The 19,315-nt window shown below is 49.7% G+C and overlaps 1 protein-coding gene and 1 pseudogene across 5 annotated transcripts in view; both read right to left on the bottom strand.

Annotated features, from left to right (window-relative positions):
- Window positions 1-577, bottom strand: part of LOC108530344 (non-histone chromosomal protein HMG-14 pseudogene) — a 944-nt pseudogene extending 367 nt beyond the window's left edge. Inside the window, exon 1 of the transcript XR_001885809.1 lies at window positions 68-577. The product of XR_001885809.1 is annotated as a non-histone chromosomal protein HMG-14 pseudogene (transcript). The remainder of the gene's footprint in view (window positions 1-67) is intronic.
- Window positions 1-19,315, bottom strand: part of LRRC20 (leucine rich repeat containing 20) — an 89,705-nt gene that overhangs the window by 7,676 nt on the left and 62,714 nt on the right. The gene's annotated exons all lie outside the window — the stretch shown is intronic.

Below are 19,315 nucleotides of genomic sequence, written 5' to 3'. Positions count from 1 at the left end.
CCGCCCGTCTCAGCCTCCCAAAGTGCTGGGATTACAGGCTTGAGCCACCGCGCCCGTCTGATTTCACCTCTTAAAAAAAAGCATTTACACTTAAAAAATGGGATGAGATGGGATTCCCTCCTACTTAAAAATGTTTCTAGAGCTACTAAAAAACTTGCATTTACAAAATAGTTGATAAAAGTATTCCTCTGGATTGTACAAGAAGGGAGACAGGGACCACTGGTAAGACATGGTGTATGTACTAATCAGACTTGGCTTCTTTCTCTCCTGCTTCATCAGAGGCTGGACTCTCCTCAGTTTTCATTTCCCCGTTTTCTGCAGGTAAATCTTCTTTAGTTTCTTGGTTAGCCACTTTGGCCTGTTTTCCCTTTGCTCCCCTTTTCCCTTTTGTTTGCACTTTTTTGTCTGAAGATTTATCCTTCGCTGCTGCCTTTTTCGGCTTCGCTTCCACTTTTGCAGGAGGTTTAGCTGACAACCGCGCCAATCTTCTCTTGGGCTCTTCCTTGGTGTCCCCTTTGGTGGAGCTGACCTTCCTCTTGAACATCCTGGCGGCAGGGAAGGCGCGTGCCAGGTGCCTGCGGGCCGCAGCACGCTGAGAGCCTTCGCGAAACTGGGCTGCCTGGCCACTGCCACTCCTCCCCTTTAAACTTTTATTCAGAAAAGTTGAATATTATTGTCTTAAGTCTCTTCCCCCCTCCCTTTTCATTTGGAAATAATTTCAAATGTATAAAATGTTCCAAAACTAAAATAAAACAGTAGCAAAATATATATGGCTAGATTCGCCATATATATATATATATATTTTTTGAGATGGAGTCTCACTCTGTCGCCCAGGCTGGAGTGCAGTGGTGTGATCTCAGCTCACTGAAACCTCCACCTCCCGGGTTCAAACAATTCTCCTGCCTCAGCCTCAAGAGTAGCTGGGACTACAGGTGTGTGCCACCATGCCCGGCTAATTTTTTATATTTTTAGTAGAGACAGGTTTCACCATGTTAGCCAGGATGGTCTCAATCTCCTGACCTCGTGATCCGCCCACCTCTGCCTCCCAAAGTGCTGGGATTATAGGCGTGAGCCACCATGCCCAGCCTAGATTCGCCAATTATTATCATTTTATCCTATTTGCTCTATCATTTGTGCGTGCATTTTCTCTCTTTCTACACACACACACACACACAGTTTTTCTGAATCATTTGAGTGTACCATACATACATCATGGTCCTCAGGGTGTATTTCCTAGGAATTGGGACATTCTCTTACATAACCATAGTGCAGTTAAGGATTCCAGGTGTTCACATTGATAGAATGTGTATCTAACCCATGGCCCACAGTTCAGTGTGGTCAGGTGCCCTAACATCCTGTACAGCACTTCCCCCTCTAGTACCAGACCCAGTTTGGAATCAAGGATTACATTTACTTCTAACTCTTTGGGCCCCTTTGTCTTTTATGACATTGACATCGGAGGAGTAGTGCACTACTCCCTTCCCTTTTTAATTCCTCATTTTGTGTTTGTCTGGTGTTTCTTCACGATTCGACCAAGACTTCGCATCCTCAGCTGAAGACTGCACAGATGCATGTCCTTCCTGGGGTATCACGTCAGAGGCACACCAAGTTCATCTTTATTGTTACTTTTGATCACTTGATCAATGTGTAACTTGCTTTCTCCACTATAAAATTACTATTGTGTTTTTTTTTCTCCCTTGCAACTAACAAGAAGTCTGTGGGGACACATCTTAAGAGCGTGCAAATATCCTAAATGCGGGTTCTCACCAACATTTAGCATTGATCACCCTTACACTTAGCATCCACTAAAGATTCTCACCTGACCTGATCTTTATGATGGCTGCAAAATGATTTCCCAATGTTAACAGTCCTCAGCATTCTACTTCTCTTCCACTTATCTATTATCAATATAGACTCCTATGTTTCTAGTGATTTATAATTCATTATTGGACTTCATTATCCTGATGCTCAAATTGTCCAGATTTGACAAGTGGGAGCCCCTTTGGCCTGGCTCCTGTATCTTTTGACATGGCTCCAGCACTTTTTGGATGCACTGCCTGACTTTCTAGGAAGACATGTCTTGAGTCTTCCCTGTTCCCAGCCCTGGAATCAGCCACTTCTCCAAGAAGTCCTGGTTCCCTTCAATGGGGAAGAGTATTAGTGCCGAATAGTAAGTGTGACTAAGCCATGTTTTACATTCCATGCACAAGGACTGTGCACATCTAATCCATCTGCTTTTGACTGCTGCTTAGCATACCATGCTGTTTACCCACCACACTCTACCTCTCTACTCTGCCAGTGATGACACCCAGGCCTCTATCTGTCCTTAGGAGCCAATGTGGGAAGTCTTTGGATGTATGCCCAGGAGCAGGACTGATTGCTCTGTCAAAGAATATGTGTATATACCTCCACTACCTGCTCTCTAGAATTCCTGTCGAAGCTCCCAGGAGCTTCCTATCCTGTTTCCCATCCCGATAAAGGCTTTCAAAGAGGCTGCTGACCTGTCCTGAGAGAATTTCCTGGAGATGTTCTCAAATTGCTTCTGGAATCTTCCAGGCCTCCTTGTTCTGGTGTGGGTCACAGCACAGAACAAACCTATCCCTTCTTGTCCCTGACACTTCTAAAGCCTGAAGCTTAGAAAACACCACCACCTTCTTTAGGCAAAGGCCCCAGATCCTTCGCTTCATGTTGGGAGTGGGTGGGTGATGGTTATTAAGATAAACAAGCTCTGGAGTCAGAAGGATACTCCCAGCTTTCCAGTGATTGTGGTGCCTCAGGCAGGATCCCTGTACCTGAGCTTTCTCACCTGTAAAATGGGGTCATACTGCCCACCTTGCAGGGAGGCCCCAGAAGTCGACAAGACGCCTGCATGCAGTACAACAGCACAGTGCTCCAGCAACATGTGTCCAGCTAGTGCAGGTTCCCTGCTCCCTGTCACTGGTCTGGGGCCTGCATCTGCTGAGCAGCAGCCCAGATCCCTGGGGATAAGCCCACAGAGTTTGGCCAGCAGAGTCTCAAGCCTGAGTTCACCACTGAGATAACCCGGATATCGGCTCACATAGAAAGGAACAAGGGTTGAGCCTCAGATGTCTCCTGAAAGCACTATGGCTCCCGGAGCCCCCACCACCACTCACAGAAGGCCAAAGCCCCAGATTTGGCCTCCACCGAGAGCACCAACTAGAAAGTTCCTGGACACACTCATATTCATGGGCCATTGACAAGAAGCTGTACAGATCATGGCAGAGAGACCACGGCAGGTAGGAGGGTCCTGAAAGTTGTGAAAACCCAGGCTCAGTGGGAGGAAGTAATTTTGCCTGGGGTCAGGTGGCAGGGCTAACACAGAGACGGAGAAGATTCTTGGCCACAGAGAAGCGCTATGCAGGAGTCCCCAGGCCCCGTAAACAGGCAGCCAGATTCCTTAACAGGAGGAACTCGCCCACCTTTAGACTCTGGGGTGACCTGGCCTCTCATTTCCCTGAATGCAGGCTCTGTGTATGAGACCAGGGACCCAGTCCATGGCCTTGAATGCTGGGGTCAAAGGGAGCTCTGTCCCCAATAAGAAGACTGGCTACAGGGCAGCTGGGGTGGGGAGGGGGTGCTGGTCATCATCTGCCTGGAGCAGGAACCATGTGACAGGTGAGCGAGCCAGCAAGGAGGGGTGGGAGAGGCCGAGACTCCACGGCAAATGGAGGCTCAGGCAGGAAAAGACGCAGAGACAGGCTGTTTTCAGAAGGCAGGGTTATAAGCAGCCGTGACTCCTCGGAGAAGAGGAAAAGCAAAAATAAGTGATAGGAGAACCCGCTCACCTCCTTCGCTTTCTCTGGAGCTCATGCGGGTGCAAATGTCACATCACACAGCTGCCAGCAGCCTGGCCTCACTCGTCCCGGCCTCTTGCAGGGTGTGGGGGCTAAAGAAAGGTGCTGCCTATGGTAGTTCTTGAATCTCTTCTTTCAAGCAGGGCACCCATTTTCCCTACTAATAATGGCTGGGAAGAAAGGGGCTAATTCCTTGGACTCTTGCACATCTCCACATTCAGCAGCTTTGTGGCAGCCATTCCCCAGCGGCACAGCCAGCAGCGTGGGCAGGGATACAGATGCCATCCCCTGTGCCCCGATCACCCAGAATAAGAAAGACCCCTCACACTTGGCTTTTATTTCATGGGGCATCAACCTCCATTGGACACAGAAGGAAATCAAGGCGCAAGGAGGTGTAGCACCTTTGTATAAATGGGCCCAGCAAAGGGGGCTGCTTCTGGGAACCAATGTTTGAGGCCCTATGCTAGACAGTTCCTCACAATGACCTATTTCTCAAGTAAGAAAACTTGATTCCCAGTTTCTTGATGCCCAAGGTCCCCACGCCAGTAAGTGGTGAAGGCAGGACAGTTCCTGATCCCAGAGCCCATACACTTCAGCCCACAACACAGAGGGGCAAGGCCAAGGCCAGAACCTGGTCTCCCTGCACTGGCCCCTGGCCCCCAGAAGATAACAATGACAGGCAAGTTTCGCTGAGCAATTCAGTAAGGGCTGGAGCCTGGGCTGAGAGATCACAACCTCAGTTGTCAAGATATTCCCACTTGAGAAATGGGGGCTCAGAGCTGCTGTCACCCCTTCTTCCCATCTGCTACTGAAGACCACTCATCCTGCCCCAGTTTCTCCAGAGGAGGCTGAACAGGGGCTTGCTAAGGATCCTCCCCACTCTGGACTCTGTGTCTCCTCTTTCCCTCAGCTGGGAAGGCGAGTGGCCCACACAGTGGCTAGTACTTCTGAGGGTGGGAGGGGGGTCCCCCTGTCATGCTGCTGCCACAGGCGTGCTGGGCATGGCAGGAAGACCTGCTGCAGCCCAGCCCTGGAACACATCCCCGTGACTCCAGGCCTAGTGGGAGCAGCACTGCTGGGGTCTTAGCTTGTTGTTTCCACGTCTGCCACAGAGCTGGCCTCCCCGGGGTCTGTGGCATTTTCTGAACCACCCTGCTAAAGGCCAGTAATAGCTTTCACAGGCACAGAGCAGGGATTAGGTATAGCTCTTTCCCCTAATTTAACTGCAAAAGTCATTTGAGCAGCTTAGAGGAAGGAGCGATGGGACCATCAAACATGCCAAAGCTGGCAGAACCAACACATCAGAGCAGTCAAGCTCACAAGTGACAAGCCCAAGAAGGCAACTGGGAGTTTCCGGATAAAGCTGAAAGATCGTTTATGCTCACAGCATCCTGACAAGAGAGGGAGATCACTGGAGGCTGCAAAGGAGAATATGAAATAATCTGCATTTTGTGGATGGGAAAACTCAGGCTTGGAGAAGTTAAATAAATGTCCCGAGGCGAGACAGCACAGTGGTCTCTGGACTCTGTTGTACCTGGAGAGGAAAGGGACCTCAGCTTTACCTTCAGTACCATGGGCCATGCTCCCATCACCACTCACCACGTCCTGCTTCTCCCCAAATCCCAGCTCAAGGGCTGCTTCCTTTGCCACTCCCCTTCATCCCCCTCCAAACTCTCTAAACACTTTCTTTATACCACACTCATGTCATGCACCATGCTCTGTAACCTGTGAATATGTCTGTTCACTCCTGTAAATGTGACACAAAGCACAGTGCCCACGGGGTGCTCCGTATCTGTTGGATGAATGAATGTCTAACCTTTTGAACTAGATCATGAGTCCCTTCAGGCTGAGACCACCCTGAGCTGGGCAAACAGCAGATCCATCATCAATGCTGTTTAATCAACTCTGTGACCACAGCTACACTCAAGAGTTGGGGCCCATTCCCTGGCCTCACCCATTCTGTGCACATTTGCCAGTCAGGGCCAGGCCTCTGTGGACCAAGGCTATGATGAAACACTTACCCTAGTCTTCCCCTTTGACACTAGTAATCTAATTTAGAAAATGCGAAGATATTGATGAATAAAAGTAAAATCATCATGTCCCATCATCTAGAATGAATCACTATTAATGTCTTGGTATATGGCCTTCCCCACTGTTTAATGTATTTGTGTATGTGTGTATATACACTCACACACATATGTATTTCCAGGTGGCCTCCTGGATAGCATGTCATGGCATGCTGTTCTTCATGACATGCCATAAATATCTTTTCAGGTTACAAACTGGTGACTTTCTATGGCTGCATCATAGTCCGTGGGATGGATGTACCACTCTGGCTCCTGTTCCTATTGTTAGACATCCAGGTTGTTTTCAAAGTTCCACTTGTTTTGTTTTGTTTTGTTTTTTGAGACAGAGTCTTGCTCTGTTGCCCAGGCTGGAGTGCAGTGGTGTGATCTCGGCTCACTGCAACCTCCGCCTCCTGGGTTCAAGTGATTCTCCTGCCTCAGCCTCCCTAGTAGCTGGGATTACAGGCGCACGTCGCCTCACCCAGCTAATTTTTGCATTTTTAGTAGAGATGGGGTTTCACCGTATTGGCCAGGCTGGTCTTGAACTCCTGACCTCAAGTGATCCGCCTGCCTCGGCCTCCCAAAGTGCTGGTATTACAGGCTTGAGCCACTGCACTCGGCCCCCAACATTCCACTATTCCAGATGAGAGGCTTTGAGTCTACAGGGCATTCTGGGGTTACTTCCATCTCTTTCAGCCTATGACCGTAGAATGTAGGATGTGAGGTTCTAGAATCCTTTTATGAAGCCAGAGGAATGTTCCTTTAACTTTCCCGTGTCCTCCAAGTATATGGGCTTCTGTTGCAAGGCTTCATGTCTTAGGTGGGGACTAAAGTCAAGGACTCAGTGGCCTATGGCAGGGTGAAAACCTCAAGCCAAATTAAACTATGCACTGCCTGGCCCTCCTCCCACTGCAGACAGCAACCCTGGACTCCCACCTATGTCTGTGGGAAGTTTAGAGTAATCAACAGTAGTAGAAGCAGAGTGGGCAGTGTTTACAGAAAATTACTTCCCTGAGGTCAGCTTGCCCCCATCTCACTAACTGTTAGCAATATTGATGGGTAAACTTGTTTTACATCAGTGGAACTGACTGAGAAGCAGGATGGTTACAAATGATGGCTCCAGCGCGCTCTCATGGTCCAGTGTGGTGCCCACAGTGGCACCCTGTGAGAAGGAGGGGTCAGGACCTGGGGAAGTGTCAAGGGTGGTGAGCGCCTAGCACAGAGGTAACCAGAATTGCTGGCTGGCCTCTGATTCCAGCATTGCTGGAGAATCTAGGCCAGCCCTGGCCCCACATCTCAGCCTCAAGGCAGCTCTGGTGCTTGGACACAAAAACAACCAAGATCAAGGACGCCCTGCTGTGCTGTGCTGAGCTGCACACCCCCTCTCAAAATGCCACAAGAGATAAGCAAGCAGACTGTGGTAACCTGGCGGGGACAGGGGGTCATGCCGCAACAAGAAGGCTCCGGGGTCACACACACACATATCTCAGACCACTCCACCACACCCTGCTGGGCAGAGTCAAGTGGGGACAGGGGCTGAGCCTTCCCTACCTCCACAGGGCCCTGGACTGGGCATCCTGGCAGGGGTGGGGCCAGAGCAAACGGAAATAGTACAGCTCCAGCCCTCAGAGAGCCAGGAGCACACTGCACAGCCTTGACAATCCTGCAGGCTGACTTCTAGCCTGCAGAAAAAGCTAGACTGCAGGTAGACTGGAGTTCTGAGTCTCCTGCTGACAAAGGGCCATTTGGCAGGGTGAAAAGGGCCAGGGACACAGGCCCTAATTTTGGCACTGCCATTTAAAGCTGTGCACCCTCAGGCAAGCCCCTTCACGTCTCTGAACCTCAACCTTTCATCTTTAAGACCATCCTTCCACCTCATGGTCTGTGGGGTGGGACCATCGGTGCTCTCCAGGGAGGAGGGGACTAGTGAGGTGCAGGAAGTATGGTGGGCACCCCCATTGACAGGATGGGAAGCACAGGATGTTTTAAGAATCTACTAATAAACCTAGAGACATTTTTCTGTCCTTAAGTATGAGCTGCAGGGAAAGAAAAGCAAAGGAGAAAAACCCTTGGCTTTGATTCCTCCTCTGTGCCCCCGGCTGGCCAGCAAGGGTGGGCTAATGGGCATCAAGGGGGCACCCACCACAGCCTTTCCCTCCAAAGACTCCCCTGCACCCTGATCTAACATGCAATCAAAGCCAGATCGTAACAATTCTTTGCAGAAATGACTCAGTCTTCTTATCGGCCACTCTGGAGACAGCCAAATAAGCAGCTGAAACTGCTGAGCCCATGCCTGACATTTATCCTCCCTGCCCTCTGCACCCTCCCTCCTCCTCCCTTCTGCACTCCGGCCACTGGAAGGCCTGTGCCCTCCCACAGGCTGCTCTCAGGGCTCTCTTAGTTCCTCTGCTTTGGTTAAGGTGCTCTGGGAAGAGCCTCAGAAAAGAATGACTATTTTCTGTCCGCTTTCATGTGCCTGTGTTCCCTGCCTCGGAGTTGGTGGTGCGCACCTGGGGCAGAAGGGTTCATCAGAAGTTCTGGTCTAGCTCACTGCTTCTATCTAGCCTGCACACTGGAATCATCTGGATAAAGCTGCCTCTGCCAAAGTTACGACAGGGAGAGAAATCTGACATGGCTGACTCCATCTTGCTTGTAACCTCACAAGCTGTCCTTGATCATTCTTGAGCATAAGCCAAGCTAACGACGGGAGGAATTTCTTTATAGTTTAACCTTAAAACAAAAACAATAACAGTCCCTTCCCAAAACTAACTCCCTCCTTGCTCAGGGACCACCTTTGTAAAACTAACAAGTTAGGCACAAGGTTAGAATTATGGTTCAGAAGTCGTGTGGCCAGGGTCACAAGATTCCTAACCTCCCCAACTGCTGCTACAGATAACATCACAACTGTAAAACCTATGATTGGTGTTTGAGGTATCTTTCAGACTCTGCATTCTGATAAACCAGCTGGCACCACCTGGACTGGTATATTAGTCCGTTTTCAGGCTGCTGATAAAGACATACCAGAGGCTGGGTAAGTTATAAAGAAAAAGCGGTTTAATGGACTCACAATCATGGCAGAAGGTGAAAGGCATGTCTTACATGGTAGCAGGCAAGACAGAATGAGAGCCAAGTGAAAGGGGAAACCCCTTATAAAACCATCAGATCTCGTGAGACTTACTCACTACCACGAGAACGTACGGGGGAAACCACCCCCATGATTCGATTCTCTCCTACCAGGTCCCTCTCACAACACATGGGAATCATGGGAGCTACAATTCAAGATAAGATTTGGGTGGGGACACAGCCAAACCATATCAACCAGTAACCCATACCAAGAAACTGGCTCAGCTGGTCTTGCACCCAGGAACTGACTCAGCACAAGAAGACAGCTTCAACCTCCTATGACTTTATCCCCAACCGAACCAATCAGCATTCCCCTTTCCCTAGCCTGCTGCCTGACAAACTATCCTTGAAAAATTCTAACCTCTAAATTCTCAAGAAGGCTGATTTGAGAATTCTCTCCCATCCTCTGGCTTGGCTGGCCCTGTGATTATTAAACTCTTTCTTTGCTGCGAAACCTGCTGTTCTCAGTGAATTGGCTTTCCTGGGCAGCAGGCAAGAAGAAACCACTGGGCAACTACATTGACAGCTTTAAAAAATCATGAAGCCCGAATCCCACCATCAGAGACTCTGACTTAATCGGCATGGGGTGTGGTCAGGACATGGAGTTTTAAAAGCCTGCCCAATGATTTGAATGCACAGCTAGTCTGAGCACCACTGGTCTTCTCAGTGAAGATTAATGAGAGAATCTGGTGAACATTTTTGCACAGTACTTCTATTCTGGGTGCCACCCTCCCCCGACTTGCAGAGTTGACCAAAGCTAGCAGGAGTGGGGCTGACTGCCTACCTGGCCTAGGGAAACCTGCCTCATTACCTTACACTGTTCTCTCTACCCCAAAGGGGTTTCCTTCCAACAAAAGTTATGCACTTCAGCCATAATGTTCCTGTGGCTTTCTATTCCCCTTTAGCTATGTGCAAAAACTCTCCCTATGCAAAGCACTGTCCTGAATAGTCTGCAGCAAGACTACTTGGGTTGGAATCCTGGCTCACATGGAGTGACCTTGGCCAAGTTATTTAATCTCCCTGTGCCTTGGTTTCCTCACCTGAGGAGAATAATAGTATCTGCCTCATAAAGTTGTCATGAGGATTAAACAAGAGCATCCTTGGAAAGTGCTTAGAGAAGAGCTGGGTGTGCAGCAAATGGTCACTAGCACACGGGACAATGCCAGGAGCTCTGTGACAGCAGGGAGTGTGTTTGTTCTATTTGTGTCTCGAGCTCGGTGTAGCTCGGCTCCAGCACAAAGTAAATCACTTAGTTAAAAACAGCAACTAGTGAATGAAGGAACATTTCCCAAATGCCTAAATTCAAAAGTGTCCCCAGAGTGTTGACAAAAATTGCATGCCACATTCTGGACTGAAATACAGTTATAATTAAGCATTAATCGGGCTGTACTTTGGCCCACTTCCTTGTTGCTGAAAGTCACACAGCACAAGATCCTGACCATGCGCATCTCAGTTGTTCCTGTAGATAGGATTTCTGACATTAGGGTCCAAAGACTATTTATAAATCGATTCGTGTCCCTGTTGTTCCTATAGACAGGATCACTGACATTAGAATCATGAGCTTTTGCTGCAGGATAGCTTAAGATGTCTTTCAGATCCCCAATTCCAGCAACCAGTCTGGAAACCCCCACAGAGGATCAGTAACAGCATGAAAGCACAGCTGCTTCCTCTCCCTGTCCCATGACCTCACCCTGCACTCTTCCACCCATCAATGATCTCCATGCTTCGGCCCACTCCCAAACTGTTAAAAACTCTAATTCCAAATTCCTTGGGGTGATAGATTTGAGGTATCCTCTCATGTCTTCATTCAGTGACTCTATGATTAAACCTCTTTCTCTGCTGCAACCCAGTGTCTTGGCGTACTGACTTGCTGAGTGCATCAGGCAACAAACCCATTATGGTTACATGCCCATGTCCATATCCCCACAAGCCTTTTATTCTTTGGATAAGGCATCCTTGCAAGGCTGGGCTTGGAGATCCAGGGCATCAGGCAGCTCTCCAGCACTCTGGACAGAGACAAGGACAGGCAGTAGTGGAGAGTGGCAGTAAATGCAGCCTGGAAGTCTTTTGTTGTGTTTTATTTTTTAATTTAATTTTATTTATTTTTTTCTTTTGAGACACAGTCTCACTCTGTCACCCAGGCTGGAGTGCAGTGGTGCAATCTTGGCTAATTGCAACCTCTGCTTCCTGGGTTCAAGCAATTTTCCTGCCTCAGCCTCCCAAGTAGCAGGGACTACAGGTGCATGCCACCACACCTGGCTAATTTTTGTATTTTTAGTAGAGACAGGGTTTCACCATGTCGGCCAAGTCAATCTCAAACTCCTGACCACAAGTGATCCACCCACCTCAGCCTCCCAAAGTCCTGGGATTACAGGCGTGAGCCACTGTGCCCGGCCCTTTCTTGTGTTTTACACAAGGGTCAAAGAACTTCTTGCTGTTGGCCTGTGTGCTACCAGCAGAGCACCAACAGTATCCTGGACAGCTGGAAGTTTTGGTTCACCCAGGTTTCACCACACAGTGGTTGGCACAGAGAATGCCATTTGGGCAAAGACCAAGTGTGTGGCTTGCTAATTCCCTGCGGGTGAACACAAGTGGGGCAGGGGCTGCAAACAGGAGCTTCCTGCACTCTCGTGTCTGGGGGCCAGGTCTAATTTGCACTAATTGCTGTTGACACCTGTTTGTTTAATCCCAACCTCTCCCTCAGTGCGACTGCACAGCCAGCAAGCGCTGCCTGCACTGTTTATCTAACGACCACCTCCTAAGTGCTGGCTAACACAATCAATGCCTGCACCTACTGCCTGATGCCTGTGAGTACAACTCAGAGCTCTGCAGACACCAAGCAAGGGTGTGCAGGGCAGAAGGCACGAAGCTGCTGGGCATGCAGACAAGAAGCTACCACCTCAGAGGGCAAGTCATTCTTTCATGGGACTTGTGACACTCAGCGCACAGGGGTCGGGGCAAGGCTCAGACTCTGGGAAGCTGGCTGTGCTCAGGGAGCAATCCAAACTCCATACCCAGGGAGGGGACAAATCAACATCCCTCCAGATGGGCGTGGAGCCCCAGATCCAGGGGCAGGAGAGAAGTGCCACAGGTTTGACTTTGTCCTCCTAGATGTGCCAACCCAGAGGGTCCCTGCCTAGTCCAATCCTTGTCAGGCTTGAAGGCTGTGCATCATGATTGTTCCCTCTTCCAGACTAAGTGGCCATCTCGAATCCCTTTTACCGATGTGGTAAGGAAGACAGGGAGGGAGGGAAGGAGGAAGGATCCCCTGCCACCCCAGCACTGTCAGTCCGTTGCAGCCAGCCTGCCATTCTGTACTAGCCAGTTGCTGGCTCTAATCTTTCCATGCTACACCAGGGTCACTCTGAGATCTTGCCCAACTCATTGAGGTCTTGCCCAGCTCTAACAGACCATGATTACATTCCACAAGCCCTCATCTGAGCTGCCCCTTACATTCTTAGAGAGCAACTACCACCATACAGAGAGCTCACTGCATGTCAGCATGGTTCGAAGTGCACTGCATATACTGACTCATTTAATCCAGCATCATCCAGAGAAGGAAATGGAGATACTGAGAAATTGAACAACTTGCTGGAAACATAAACCCACATTTCCTTGATCCCCTGCAGTTAGGGTCGGCCAGTCAGTGCCCCAGAGGGGACAGGGTATGAGTTTCTGTCTTAGCATCCCAGGGTCCAGGCCACCTGCATTGGCCTCCCAGTCCCTACTTGGCAGTCCTGCAGAATGACGTGAGCTCAACAGTTCCACTGTGGCCTCCTGCTCTCCCATTCCTGACTATGGGAGGGAATAACTCACCTGGAGGGTTCATCAGCAGTCTTCTGAGAGTAACGGTTGGCAGCCCAGCCTGCAGCCACTGCCAAAGCCTCTCATGCTTTTGTAAAAACCTAAGTCCCCAGGAATCCCTTTTTACTTAAAATGCCCACATGGTTTCTGTTTCCTGTACTTCCTGATCAGGTGTCTGGGAGATTAGGGGAAGCACAGTGGGGGAAGGCGCTTTATAACCAGGAGGTATCAGGCATGGGAAGGTTAGTCATCATTATCTACCAACCAGGACGTAGAGGGGCCCCTTTACATATGCAGACACTTACATGGGGGGAGGATCAACAATCCCCTTGAAGTCCATGAAGGATTTTATGCTTTATAAAATGCGGTGTGTGCATTAATTTCATCTTATCCTCTGGAGTGGGCTGTGAGGATATAGGTAATGACTATCTTCCTATTTTTCAGATTTGAAACTCAGTCTCTGTTTCCAGTTAATCGACCTCACACAGATGGTGTTGAAGCTGGGACTCAGACACGGACCTGCAGCCTCCCCACACAAGCTCCTTTCCATCATCCTTATAGTGGTAAGTGGGGGATTCCTCCTGTCAGTCACCTTCTCTGCAGAAATTATTTGTCCCCACTCTGTGAGCCACAATGGGACCCAAGACTGAGACCTGAAATGACAGAGCAGCATGCTTCCAGGTGTGTGCATGGGGAGAAGGAGGGGTGGGGGGCCTCTGGGGGACTAGGGAGGGTGCGCCACAACTCTGCTGGGGGCTGGACGCTCAGAATCTTCCAGAAGGCCAACTATGGCAAACCTTCCCTGGCCAGCTGCCTCTGGCCCGGGGCCCTGCAACCATTGGCTAGCCTCCATCATACCTCTGAACAGTGCCCTCTGGCTCCTCTGTCCTGGCGCCTGGGTGCATGCAAGAAGTATATGCAACAAGTGGTTCCATGGGTTAAAGGGCAAGGAGTGAGCAGGCAGCATGTGGTCAGGTCTCCAGGTGGAGTCCTGAGTGGCAGGTGGTGGGCTAAGGCAGGAGGTGATCACAGTGACGCTGCGTCCAGCCCCGATTCCAGTGGGTGGCACTGTCCTCCCCACTCTGCAGATGAGGAATTAGCAGAGAGGAGGAAGCCTGCTCATGCTAATGTTGTGTGTGGGGCTTCAGACCTTTGCCTTTCTTACTACAAAATTCTGAGAAGCCAAGGATAAGGAAAGGAGAACAGGCAAGAGTTGAACATGGAAAGTGGTCAGGATTGAGCGGAGTTTGATTCAGAGGCTCTCTACCCTGCAGGGAGACACAAGTCATCAGGAGAGAAGCAGAAGGAGGTGTAAGAGGGAGCCCTGGCTTCTGCTTCTGCTTCTGTTTTTGTTTTGTTTTGTTTTTTGAGACGGAGTCTTGCTCTGTCGCCCAAGTTGGAGTGCAATGGCGCAATCTCGGTTCACTGCAACGTCTGCCTCCTCGGTTTACGCCATTCTCCTGCCTCAGCCTCCCAAGTAGCTGGGACTATAGGCGCTCGCCACTGCGCCCCGCTAATTTTTTGTATTCTTTAGTAGAGACGGGGTTTCACTGTGTTAGCCAGGATGGTCTCGATCTTCTGACATCATACTCCGCCCGCCTTGGCCTCCTAAAGTGCTGGGATTAGGGGCGTGAGCCACCGCACCCTGCCTCTGCTTCTGTTTTCACCATGGGAATCTCCCTTTCTTTTTTCTTTTTTCTTTTTTTCTTTTTTAATTGTTGTTGTTGTTGTTGAGACAAGGTCTCCCTCTGTCACCCAGACTGGAGTACAGTGTTGCAATCATAGTTCATTGCAGCCTTGAACTCCTGGGCTCAAGTACTCCTCTTGCTTCAGTCTCCTGAGTAGCTGGGACTACAGGTGTGTACCACCATGCCTGGCTAATGGTTTTTAAAATTTTTTTGTAGAGATGGGGGCCTCATTATGTTGCTCAGGCTGGTTTTGAACTCCCAGCCTCAAGCGATCCTCCTGCCTTGGCCTCATGAAGTGCTGGGATTACAGGCGTGAGCCCCCAGGCCTAGTCAGGCGTCTCCCTCTCTGTGTCATCCAGGCTGAAGACAGGCAGGCAGTCCCAGGGGACACTGACAAGACTTTTGTGACCATGTTTCAATCTGCCTTATGAGCCCAGAGGAAGTTCTGAGGGCAGCTGGCACTGACAGGTCAAGGCACCCTCCCTGGCAAGCTGGGAGGTCTGAAGCCTCCCACTATGCCACTATCTGGCCTGGCAGGAGGCAGAGCTTTGAGTCCAGAAGCATTTGTTTTGGCCAAGATTCCCTACTTCCTGCTGACCCCATTCTACTGAGGGTTGGTGGGTCCATAGGATGGGCAGCAGGCCAGGTGTTGGCATAGTCCTTATTAAATGAGGACTTATTATACAAACAAATCACCAGGGATTCTTGCTCAGGTGCAGATTCTGATTCAGCAGGTATGAAGTGAAACCTAAGGTTCTGCATTTCTAACAGGCTTCCGGGATGCCCGTGCTGCTGGCCTATGGATGCCACTTTGAGAACTGAAAGCCCAGGCAGACCTTCTCAGGCTTCAGCATGCATGTGAATCAGAAAGCGGGGCATCGGGGGGCAGGTATTACAACAGACTGCTGCCCCCTCCCTAGAGTTTCTGATGTAAGTCTGGGGCGAGGCCAGGGAATGTGCATTTCTAACCAGTTCTCTAGCAATGCTACTGCTGCTGGTCCTGGGACCACACTTTGAGAAATATTGGCTGGGACAGTAAGAGGTGAAACAGGACAAAGACAGAATTAAGTAAATGCAGGCCAAAGCATCCTATATGACACAGACACTTTTCCTCTTAAAAGTGCTGTTGGCTGGGTGTAGTGGCTTGCGCCTGTAATCCCAGCACTTTGGGAGGCCAAGGCAGGCAGATCACTTGAGCTTAGGAATTTGAGACCAGCCAGGGCAACATGGCAAAAACCCATCTCTACCAAAAATACAAAAATTAGCCAGGTATGGTGGTGTGCGCCTGTGGTTCCAGCTACTTGAGAGGCTGAGGTGGGAGGATCACTTGAGCCTGGGAAGTCGAGGTTGCAGTGAGCCAAGATCATGCCACTGCACTCCAGCCTGTGCGACACAGCGAGACCCCATCTCAAAGAAAAAAAAAAAGTGTTGTAGTGTTGTTACTCTATTTAATCAATTCTTTTTTGTTTTAGTTTTTTGAGACAGGGTCTCACTCTGTGGCCCAGGCTGGAGGGCAGTGGTGTAATCACAGCTCACTGCAACCTCAACTTCCCAGGCTCAATTGATCCTACCACCTCAGCCTCCCGAGTAGCTGGAACTACAGGTTGACACTACCACACCCGGCTAATTTTTGTACTTTTTGTAGAGATGGGGCTTTGCTATGTTGTCCAGGTTGGTCTCAAACTCCTGGGCTCAGGCAATTCTCCCACCTTGGCCTGCCAAAGTGCTGGAATTACAGGTGTAAGTCACCATGCCCAGCTTAAATTCTTAATGAAGACTTGTTTTCCTCTAATCTCTTGTATTCTCTGGAGCAGTGGGTGCATAGGAAAAAAGAAAAAAAAAAAAAAAAACAGAGAACTGAGGGTTATGGAAAGTTAAATTCCAGCTTAACTGAAATAATATCTCTTAGTGGGCAAAATGAAGTCTCTCAAATATGTGATGCTTGTCTTCACCCTCACATGTTCTGGGACTGAATTGCTAAGCAGCACCAAGTGCCGGGGAGCAAGTGGTGAGGCCCCACTGCCCCGCATCCACCTTCAAGTCATGTGTGTCGGCTACTGGGGTGAACGAGCTGACTGCCCCCACCAATCATGTCCCCATGTCATCACTCAGTCAGACTACATGCCTCCACCTCCTTAGAAACCCTCCCACAAGGACAGAAGGACAGCTACCCTCCCACTGAGAGTCCTCTCCCTAGCTCTCCATGGCACATCTGCCCTCCCCTACGCCTGTGACCAGGTGCTATCTAGCCATCTAGTGTCTGCTGACACTAATACCTGTAAGCTACTTGAGGTCGAGACTTGCATCTCATTCATCTCTGCAGCCTCTCCTTCTCCAGAGATGACATTTCCCAGGTGGTCTTATTTATAAATACTTAAAAACTTCCATACAGCACTTTCTGATTTGAAAAATATAGGAACTATCTCATATCCCAGAAACTTATAAATGGCTCTTATCTGAACAAATATTCTAAGCTACGAACCCTTTTCTTCCTCTTGGGAGTGCCTAGAGTAAACAACTGTGTCCTGGCAGGCCAGTCCCCAAGGACCCCGGAAGCCTGTCATCTGGGCGGGAGACACCTGCTGCTGTGTGTCTGCCAGGGAGTCAGCTGGGAAAGGGAGAAGCCCCTTGACCCGCTCTGCTTCCCTTTCACCTGAACCGGGCCCAGACCTTCAGACCCAGGGGATTTGGCCACAGGCAGGGAAAATGGTAAGACATGAGAAAAGACTTCCAGACTGAGAGCACGGGCCATGCGGGGTGGGTGAAGGGGAGGGATGAGAGGAGGAAGGCTGTATAATGTGGTTGGGGCATGAGCTGGGGAGGATGGGTGGCTAAGTTGGCTGAGAACAGACCCCCAGATCTCTGCAGGACAACTCATAAGAGCAGCTTTCAATATTTTTTCATCATGACTAAGAGTAAGAAATACCATTTTTCATCATGTCCCAGGAGATAGATAGATAGATAGATAGATAGATAGATAGATAGACAGACAGATTTGTGCATGCACATAGTAAAACTGAAATTAAAAGTTACAACATAGTAATTACCATTTTATATGTGATGATGTACTCTGATATTTTCTATTTTATTGCATTAAAAAATTGCTGGTCTCAACCCACTGATGTGACTTAACAATTCACTAGCAGGTCATAGTATGCAACTTGAAAAACTCTGCCCTATCCTGTCTCATTTATTTCAGTGGAGCTTTGAGGCTTTGGAATTTCTGCTCTACACAACGCTCCCACCCAGGTGAGTGCCTGCTGTATGCCGCACACCATGCCCAATGCTGGCGGAGGTGGGGTGGCAGAGAAGGGTCACACACATAGATCAGAGGGCCGTGTGCTAAAGGTGGCAACAAAGGCATCCACATGCCACACAGACCTGAAACCTGAGGGCATTAAGCTACCAGTGAGCACCAAGGTCAGGCACCACCTCCCAGTGGTTGGTATCAGAAAGCAGACAGAAGGATCCTTGTCCCTCTCAGCCTCCATGCCCTGTTGAGATCATAACCTCCCTCCTTCTCTCCCTGAGAATGGCTCAGAGGGTGGAGGAAGATCACATGGCAGCTCTATTTGGAAACACGAGGATGACTGAGTTGATCCTGGCAGCCGCCTGGATGCTGAGAGCCTCCATGTCTTTCCAGCGCCAGGCTGGGGACGCTTTGGGGAGGTCCCTTTAGAGTGGCTGTCTTTATGATTCACTTGGGGGCTTGTTTCAGAGCTGCCTGTTCCCCACTTACTAAAGCTTTAAAGGGAACTCATGCATCTCAAATTTATTTCTCATAAAAATTTTGTTTTATTTTTTCCACCACCCTCTAAGCATTCTGGAAGGAAAAAATAAGCCACTCTGAAGGCATCCTAAGCTTCTACAATCATCCCAGTGAGGTGCTGCAGGAGCTCAGCTACAAGTAGCGAAGAGTGCACAACTATTTCCATAATGGAAGACCATGCAGCCCTACCTTCGTTGCTGTCACTGCAGCCCCTCCTTCCTCCGGCAGGCCCTTTCATTCTCACCTCCCTCCAGCCTGGGGATGAAGGCTGTGGCCTGGCTCTCCTGCTGGTTTGGGAGTTGAGAAGCCACTCAGATCACTCGGATGGATCAGGGAGAGGTAGAAAATAGAAGCAGGGAGACTCCAGCAAGGAAACAGTGGCTGCCTCCACATGCCCCTCTCTCCAGCTTGGGGGCAGGGGAAGAACCACCATGGCCTCCTGCAGTGGACAGGGACCTGGGATCAGTCAAGCTCTTTCAGGAGCAGCTGGCCACTTGAAGTAAACCAGGAGCCCCTCCTGGACAGGGGCAGTCCCTGGCTTCTCCATATCACCCAGGCCTGGCCGAGGCCGGGTAGCAGAGGCTCTGTCCCAGGCTGAACTGACTGGGAAACACAGCCCAGTCACTGATGCCTCTCTTACCTGGCCAGGTGTGTGATAGGCACTTGGCCATGAAGGCTTAGAGCTTAAGTTTCTACCTGTGTCAAAGGGAGACCGTCACCCTGTGGATGTGGGAGGGCACATGACCATTCTTGGTAAGATGTAAGATGCTTCCACGTGTCAAAATTATTACTGACGTTCTGCAGAAAAGCAGAATATGTCTATGCAAGAGGAGCCAAAACAGCCAATCTTTGCTCTGTGGCTGTGCCTGCTAAGAGATAATGTCTGCCTTTTAGAAGGGTAAGGACCAGGAGATACGGGCCATCCTTGCTGCCCACTTTGGTGCAAGTCACTTCTTGGACTGCAGCCGACATAGAAACCCACTTGACCTGCTCCCCTACCTGGGGAAAAGTCACCTTCTTATCTTGAACCACCTTTTGGGGGTACAGGAC

The sequence above is a fragment of the Rhinopithecus bieti genome, unplaced genomic scaffold, assembly GCF_001698545.2.
Source record: "Rhinopithecus bieti isolate Rb0 unplaced genomic scaffold, ASM169854v2 scaffold_6907, whole genome shotgun sequence".
Classification (NCBI taxonomy): Eukaryota; Metazoa; Chordata; class Mammalia; order Primates; family Cercopithecidae; genus Rhinopithecus; species Rhinopithecus bieti.
Note: the sequence above shows the minus strand (reverse complement) of the source record. Positions and strands in the feature narration are given on the sequence as shown.